Source organism: Polistes fuscatus, unplaced genomic scaffold (genome assembly GCF_010416935.1).
Source record: "Polistes fuscatus isolate 324 unplaced genomic scaffold, CU_Pfus_HIC Scaffold7, whole genome shotgun sequence".
Classification (NCBI taxonomy): Eukaryota; Metazoa; Arthropoda; class Insecta; order Hymenoptera; family Vespidae; genus Polistes; species Polistes fuscatus.
Genome location: NW_025113151.1, coordinates 304,391 through 311,457, shown reverse-complemented (window position 1 = coordinate 311,457; position 7,067 = coordinate 304,391). Strand labels below are relative to the sequence as shown.

Sequence of the window (7,067 nt, the reverse complement as noted above, 5' to 3'; positions counted from 1 at the left end):
CCTCGCGATCTTTAGTAATATAATTCTTAATGTTAGAAATAACATACACTTATTCGAATAAATTGAGATTATTACAATTGTTGTAATTTTTTCTTTTTATCGAAACATTGTCACCTTTAATGTGCAACGTGTTAATCCTAGTTTTTAATAGGTTCATCATTCAGAAAAATATATCTGCTGGAGCATTCGATTAAATGTGCTTGTGTAGTTGCGTACGATCATTGAATTCTTTCGAGTTTATTGATCGTCCACAAGCTAGTATAATTACTTTACGGAATTAATTCAATATTTTTTCAATCTATTACACATTTATTTTTTTTAATTTTATTTTACAAATAAGTAAGTAAATAAAACTTGTGTTAGAAAAAATCGAGACGCACTCAGGTAGGAACGCAGTTGAGTTTGCGTGTTGGGATTCGTCAGTGGCGTTTGGGATGATGCATTTATGAACTTTGTCATATTTCAGTGGTTATATTATTTAGGATAAATCGATACTGTACGTTGCAAGCTCTTACCTCTCGTTAGGTTTAAGTGAAAATAAAAACAAAAACAAAAACGAAAATAAAAAAAATACCAGCGTAAAAACCTGCGGAAATAAAATTACTAATAACTGTGTTGATTCCTTCCCAATTTTCTTTCAGCTTAGATCACAAATGCGTCTCGTATAATAAAATGCGTTTTATTAAACACGAGGGTTTGAGTCTTGTCGCGTATGGTGAGAACAGGTCGGGATTAGGTCGGTTTAGCTCAGGGACGATTTCATTCTTCTAATATAATCCACTGAAATGTGCCAATTTTTATGATGTATCGTTTCAAACGGTAGGGCGTTTTTTGACACGTAATTCTTTTCTTGCGTCGCACGTAGGGAATGCTCCATTGCAGTGGTCAGGGCACGAAGCAAAGAAAAGGCTAAATGCCGAAGAGGCCCCCACAAATTGTGGTATCAAGTGGGCAACTATTCGACTACGAGTTATTTTTCAAAGGATATCTTTGATAACCCTTTGATCAATAGTTCGTGGTCATATCAAAATCCCTTTGTCTACCCCTTTATCACGTTGTCACTTATGCTCGTAGTAGTATTAGTTATAAGTTGTTCCTGAATGGAGATGATGGACCATTCCATCTCCCAACGATGTCCCACACTCGCGTTCGTGAAAAATTAAAAGTCTTTTAAATACTAGAATCTAGATTTTGCTATTTTTATTTAATTAATAGAGTCATTGCATTTTTTTCTATTTAATTAAAAGTCGAGTCATTGCAGTTTTCTCGTTAGATGATATTAAAAGTCGAGTCATTGCAATTTTCTTATTAAATTAGATTAAAAGTCGAGTCATTGCAATTTTTTTATTACATTAGATTAAAACTAGAGTCCCATTGCATTTTTCTTATTAAAATAAATTAATAGTCGAGTCATTGCATTTTTAAAGTATATAAATTAGAGTCTCGTCTTAGATATTTTTTATGAAATTAGAGTCACGTTCGTTTAAATTGTGTGGACGTCCATGGATTGCTGCAGCATGCACAAATAGTGCATTTGGATACAACGATGGAAGAGGAGGACATTCCTGCATTCATGAATGCAGATAAGGACACAAAATAAAGGTTTCACCATTCAGAATGATTCAAATTGAATTAATAAACACATTAATCAAAGTATATAATAATTAAATATTTTAAATATTTCAATATTTCAATTCATTTCTCAATTTAATATATTTCAATTTCTTTCCAAAATATAATAATTTATTGAATATATATAATGTAATGTATTTTTTATTGCATCCCAATGGTTACCAGACTCTTATTTTCACTTTGCTTTACATAGTCTTTTATCCTATTTATACATTTCTTTTTTATCGAATATATGATCGTTGATTTTTTTTTTTTTTAATAGTAACAAATTAATAAAAAGAAAATTTGAATCATTCTTATCGAATGCACTGAAGAGTGCATATGAAAATCGCAGTAAGTACATGCCTGCACTAAAAAGTGCATATGAAAATCGCAGTAAGTACATACCTGCACTGAAAAGTGCATATGAAAATCGCAGTAAGTACAAACATACCTGCTTAACGCAGATGGAAATTCCTGCTAAATGCAGATGAACATACAGTAAGAATATACATTTCTCATTCAGAATGATCAAAAATGAATGAATGAATGCACTGATAAAAGTATCTAATAAATAAATATTTTTAATATTTCAATCTGCGTATTATTTTTTTTAAACACAGAAATTTATCTAACAATAATTAGTAAATTTCATTTCACACATACACACTCTATACATACAATAAATGATTTATATTTAAATAGTGCAAATTTATGAGAAGGTATTTTGAATCATTCCGATTAGAAACGTATATGCTTGCTAAATAAATGAAATAAAACAAATGGCAGTCAGCACTCATAAGTGGATATTAATATGTCCGGAATATACATTTTCATTTCAAAATTATTTATAAATAAATATCAAATGAAAGAGTTAATAAGTACATAAGAGAGAGTGGGAGAAACTATTTTTACTATGCACAAATATTTGAAGAAAGATTTTACAAGAGATGTATGGAGGAGAAATAACGAGTAGTATGAAAACACAATTTTAATATATTTTTTTATTTATTATATATAAAAGTAGAGTAATTATTTTTTTGGAATAAAAATGTATAGTTTTGGTACATAAATGAAACAATTTAAAAGGCTTGCCTGCACTTAAAAGTGCATACGAAAATCGCAGTAAGTACAAACATATCTGCTAAACGCAGATGAACAAAACTGCTAAATGCAGTCGAACGTACCTGCTAAATGCAGATGAAAATATGGTAAGAATATACATTTCTGATTCAGAATGATCAAAAATGAATGAATGAGTGCACCGATGAAAGTATTTAATAAATAAATATTTGTAATATTTCAATCTTCGTATTATTTTTTTTAAACACAGAAATTTATCTAATAATAATTAGAAAATTTCATTTTGTATATAATCTATATATAATAATTAAATAGTGCAAATTAAAATGAAAAGCTATTTGAATGATTCTGATTAGAAACGTATAAGTCTTGCTAAGCGAATGAAAATACACGAAAGTACAGCCAGCACATGCGAGTGCATATAAATTATGTCAAGGTTGTGCATTTTGATTCTAAAATTATTAACAAATAAATATCAACTTTGCATAAGAAATATTTAAAGAAAGTATTTTTAATAAATATATATATATAAATAAAAGTTTTTTGAGAAAAGAAACCAAAGAGAGGAAACCAAAGAGAGGAAACCAAAGAGAGATGATATAAAAATCATTGAAATTTTTTTTACACAGAGATTTATAATAGAAGAAATTATATGATATGAATAAAAATGCATAAATCTTGATATACAAATAAACCGAATTAAAAGGCTGCCCCACACTCTCTCGAGAGAGTGTAAATTATATAAATAAGTTAAGAACAGGGACCCCAGGTTTGCATACGGGATTGTAAATGCACCTGGGGATTTTTAAATATTGCGAAATATTCACAATAAATTAAGTTTTCAATAATGCGTCTTGAATAATTTCCTATGCGTATTGGTAATCGTATTAATCGATTAACAATTTTGTATAAAATTAAAACATTTTTATTTATGTATTTATATATTTAAAAAGCATGCATCAGAAACATGCATTTTTTCATATTCACTGGTGTAAATATAGAAAGGCACATTTTCTAATGCATCGAGTATTCAGTATTTTGTAATGTCCACTTTTTGGTCAATTATTCTTTTTTTTTTTAAATTAGATTATTTATTAAATAATCCTTTTAAAAAGTTTTGATCGTGGATCAGACATTGAATTTATTTTTCCACACATGCTCTTTTTAATTAGTTTTTTGTTTTAGAATGTACTGTTTTTTTTAAGCCGTAAGGTTTAATATTGAAAAATACCACTTTATCAAAAACGGATATTTACGAAAATTTCTACGATAGTATCTCAAGGTTTGTAATGCCATCATTTACGATATGAAAATATAAATATAATAAAAATTATATATAAGTTATATACGTCGTTATATATAAAATTAATTTTTGTTTTAGGGTCATCGATATTGCCAAGATTCTATTCAACTGTCTGCAGTTTGCGTTCTAATAGTTGTTAAAATGTATAAAAAAAATTAAACCTTAAAACACACCAAGTTTTGCGTAATCACAAATCTATTAGGCATAACATTTTAGAGAATGCACTGCGGAACAGTGTACATCTTAGTAATTATTTGAAATTCTTGCGTTAAGATTTCCTATACTTGAAGTAAAAAGATATACGTGACCCTTATATTAAATAAAATTAAACTCTTTTTCCTACATACGCAATACTTTATCGAGTTAAAAATCGATCCGTAAAGATTCACAAAATTTAAGAGAACAGTTCGGTCGTTTCTCGTTAATATAACTTTAACCTAAGGTAGGACCAGCAATAAATGTCGTTTCTTTGGATAGTTCGCATCAATACTTTTAATACTGAAAACCAGCGGATGTAAGTGAATTTTATATTAAATAAAAGTTCACTCTTTTCTCTACGAATAGAATACTTTATCGACTTATAAATTTTGCTCGCAAAGTGCATATAATGTCAGTGAATGCAGTGCTGTATAGTTTACATCTAAGCCATTTCTATGAAAACTTCACAATAAATATACCCTTATAGACCGCTGAAACAAAAACGTATTGAAAATATAGTTTCTTTGAAACGAACTGATTTTTCTTGCCAGAAACTTTAATTTCTTATAAACCTTGCTTTTTAGAAACATCAGCTTATAGACCGGTATCACTAAAATCATTAAGATTAATAAACTCACTGTAACATTCACTTTTTTTGTCATAAAATTAATATTCAGAAAAACCTACATCACTAAAAGATTATTTAATAGACCGCTAGGGAAAAATAGAATTAGATTTGTACACTCTTTTCTACGCATACACATCTCTTTTCAGACTTATTATTTTAGACAACTATTGTTTCGCAGAAATATGAGGTTATAGACTGCTCGCACTGAAACCTTATGGATTTAAATGCACTTTGATGCACATTCATTTTTCTTGTATTACACTTGATTTTGAAAAAAACTTGCATCGCAGAAAGATTATGTAATAGACCGCCAGCATAAAATACACTTAGATTTGTAAGCTCTTAGCAATGCATTCACCTTTCTTTTAAGAATCTTTTATTTTTACATTTCTTGCTTTGCAGAAACATAAGCTTATAGACTTGTGGCACGAAAACCTCTTAGATTATTATGCACTTTGCTGCGCATACACTTTTCTTGTAATATAATTGATTTTCAAAGAAACATGCATTGCTGAAAGATGATCCAATAGACTTTTTTTCTTGCAATACACTTTTTTTAAAAGAAACTTGCAACGCTAAAAGATGATGTGATAGACCTATACCATAGGATACACTTAAATTTTTACATTTTTTTCTAGACATTCACTTTTCTTTCGAGACTCTTTTATTTTCACATATCTTTCCAGAAGAAACATAATATTATATACTGAAAGTACATAAACATTCTAGATATCCTAATTTTATTCGTGTAACCTCGTCGTGTATATACACGTGGACCGTGAATTTTTCAGGGAACATATGTTTGTTTTTGTTTAAACAATGCGTTGCTAAGCAACAGTATACGTCATTGTAAGCTAGGGCCATCTAGAGGTAGTCGACGAAAGAAATATAAACTTGGTTGGTAACAAAAATATTACTTACCGACTGTAGATTTTAGGATGGTAACTTGTCGACCACTAAGATTTGATGGTAACCTAGCAAGAAGGCTTGTCTACTGTCGGTAAGTCTGATGGTAGGTTACCATCAAATCTTTTCGGTCGGTAAGTTACCTACAGAATACCGAATGTCGGTAAGTCCTGATTGTTTATTACCATTGTATCTTTTTGTCGGTAATAGGTAATTATTTTTCTTTATGTTTTAATCAGATTTGTTAGATCGGAAAGTTTCCGAACTTTTGAAGCATTTAAAGAGCTTTTATATGATTATTTTTAAAAATTTAAATGTTCTTTAGCTTGCGAGTTATTAAAAATTTTGTGTACAGCTTTCTTCCTTGTTTTTAAACATCCTATATGCTTTAAATAATTGTTTAGCATCTTGTTTTTAACGGGAATTTAACGAGCTTTAAAATGGCTATTGTAAAGCAATTTGAATTTTGTTAGTCTTCGAGTGATTAAAGTTTTTGTGTAGGAATTCCATCTTTTTGTTTAGACACCATATACATTGTAAATAATTAGGTTTAGCATCAGGTTGTTTTCTGTGCATTCACCCGTATCATTTTATTCTCAATTATTTAGACAACTATTGCTCTGCAGAAACATAAGCCTATAGACTGCTTGCACTGTAACCTTATAGATTTAAATGCACTTTGATGAACAATTACTTTTCTTGTATTAAACTTAAATTTTCAACAAAACTTGCATCGCAAAAAGATGATCTAATAAACCGCTATCATAAAATACACTGAGATTTGTACTCTTTTTTCTATGCATTCAATTCTTTTTTTAAAAGCTTTAGTTAAGACAACTATTGTTTCGCAAAAATATAAGGTTACAGTGTAGCGGAAGGAACAAGGAACTTAAATTCTATTATTTCAAACACTGATCGCCACTACTATTTTTATGTAACATTTATTTTATTCATAAACTATTAGAAAACAAGAATGGATAAAAAAAATGCGTTGTTGATCGAGCACGTGTAACTACTTAATTCATTTCTTTATTTATAATAACGGAAGAAGAAAGCCATTGTAACTATGGAAACATTAACGTTCCCATAGAGACGTTGTAAGCCGTGATGGAGTGTTAGCGCTAAAGTAGCTTGGTCAGAGAATCAGCGTTGAGGACGGCAGTGCCAGTCGTCCCATGGGATAAAGTTCGAAACTGCTTATCGACAGCAAGCCGCTACAATGGACTGCTATCACTTACATCTATTAGATTAAAATGCACTGTGATGCACATTCTGTTTTCTTGTAATATACTAGATTTTCAAAAAAAGCTTTTATCGCAAAATGATGATCCAATAGAC

General features: G+C 29.5%; 1 long non-coding RNA gene across 1 annotated transcript; it reads left to right on the top strand.

Annotated features, from left to right (window-relative positions):
- The first annotated feature begins 3,885 nt into the window (after positions 1–3,885).
- Positions 3,886–4,173, top strand: LOC122524161. The gene is made up of 2 exons (XR_006305485.1): positions 3,886–3,976; positions 4,076–4,173. It is a non-coding gene; the product is annotated as an uncharacterized LOC122524161 (long non-coding RNA).
- Positions 4,174–7,067: the final 2,894 nt, after the last annotated feature.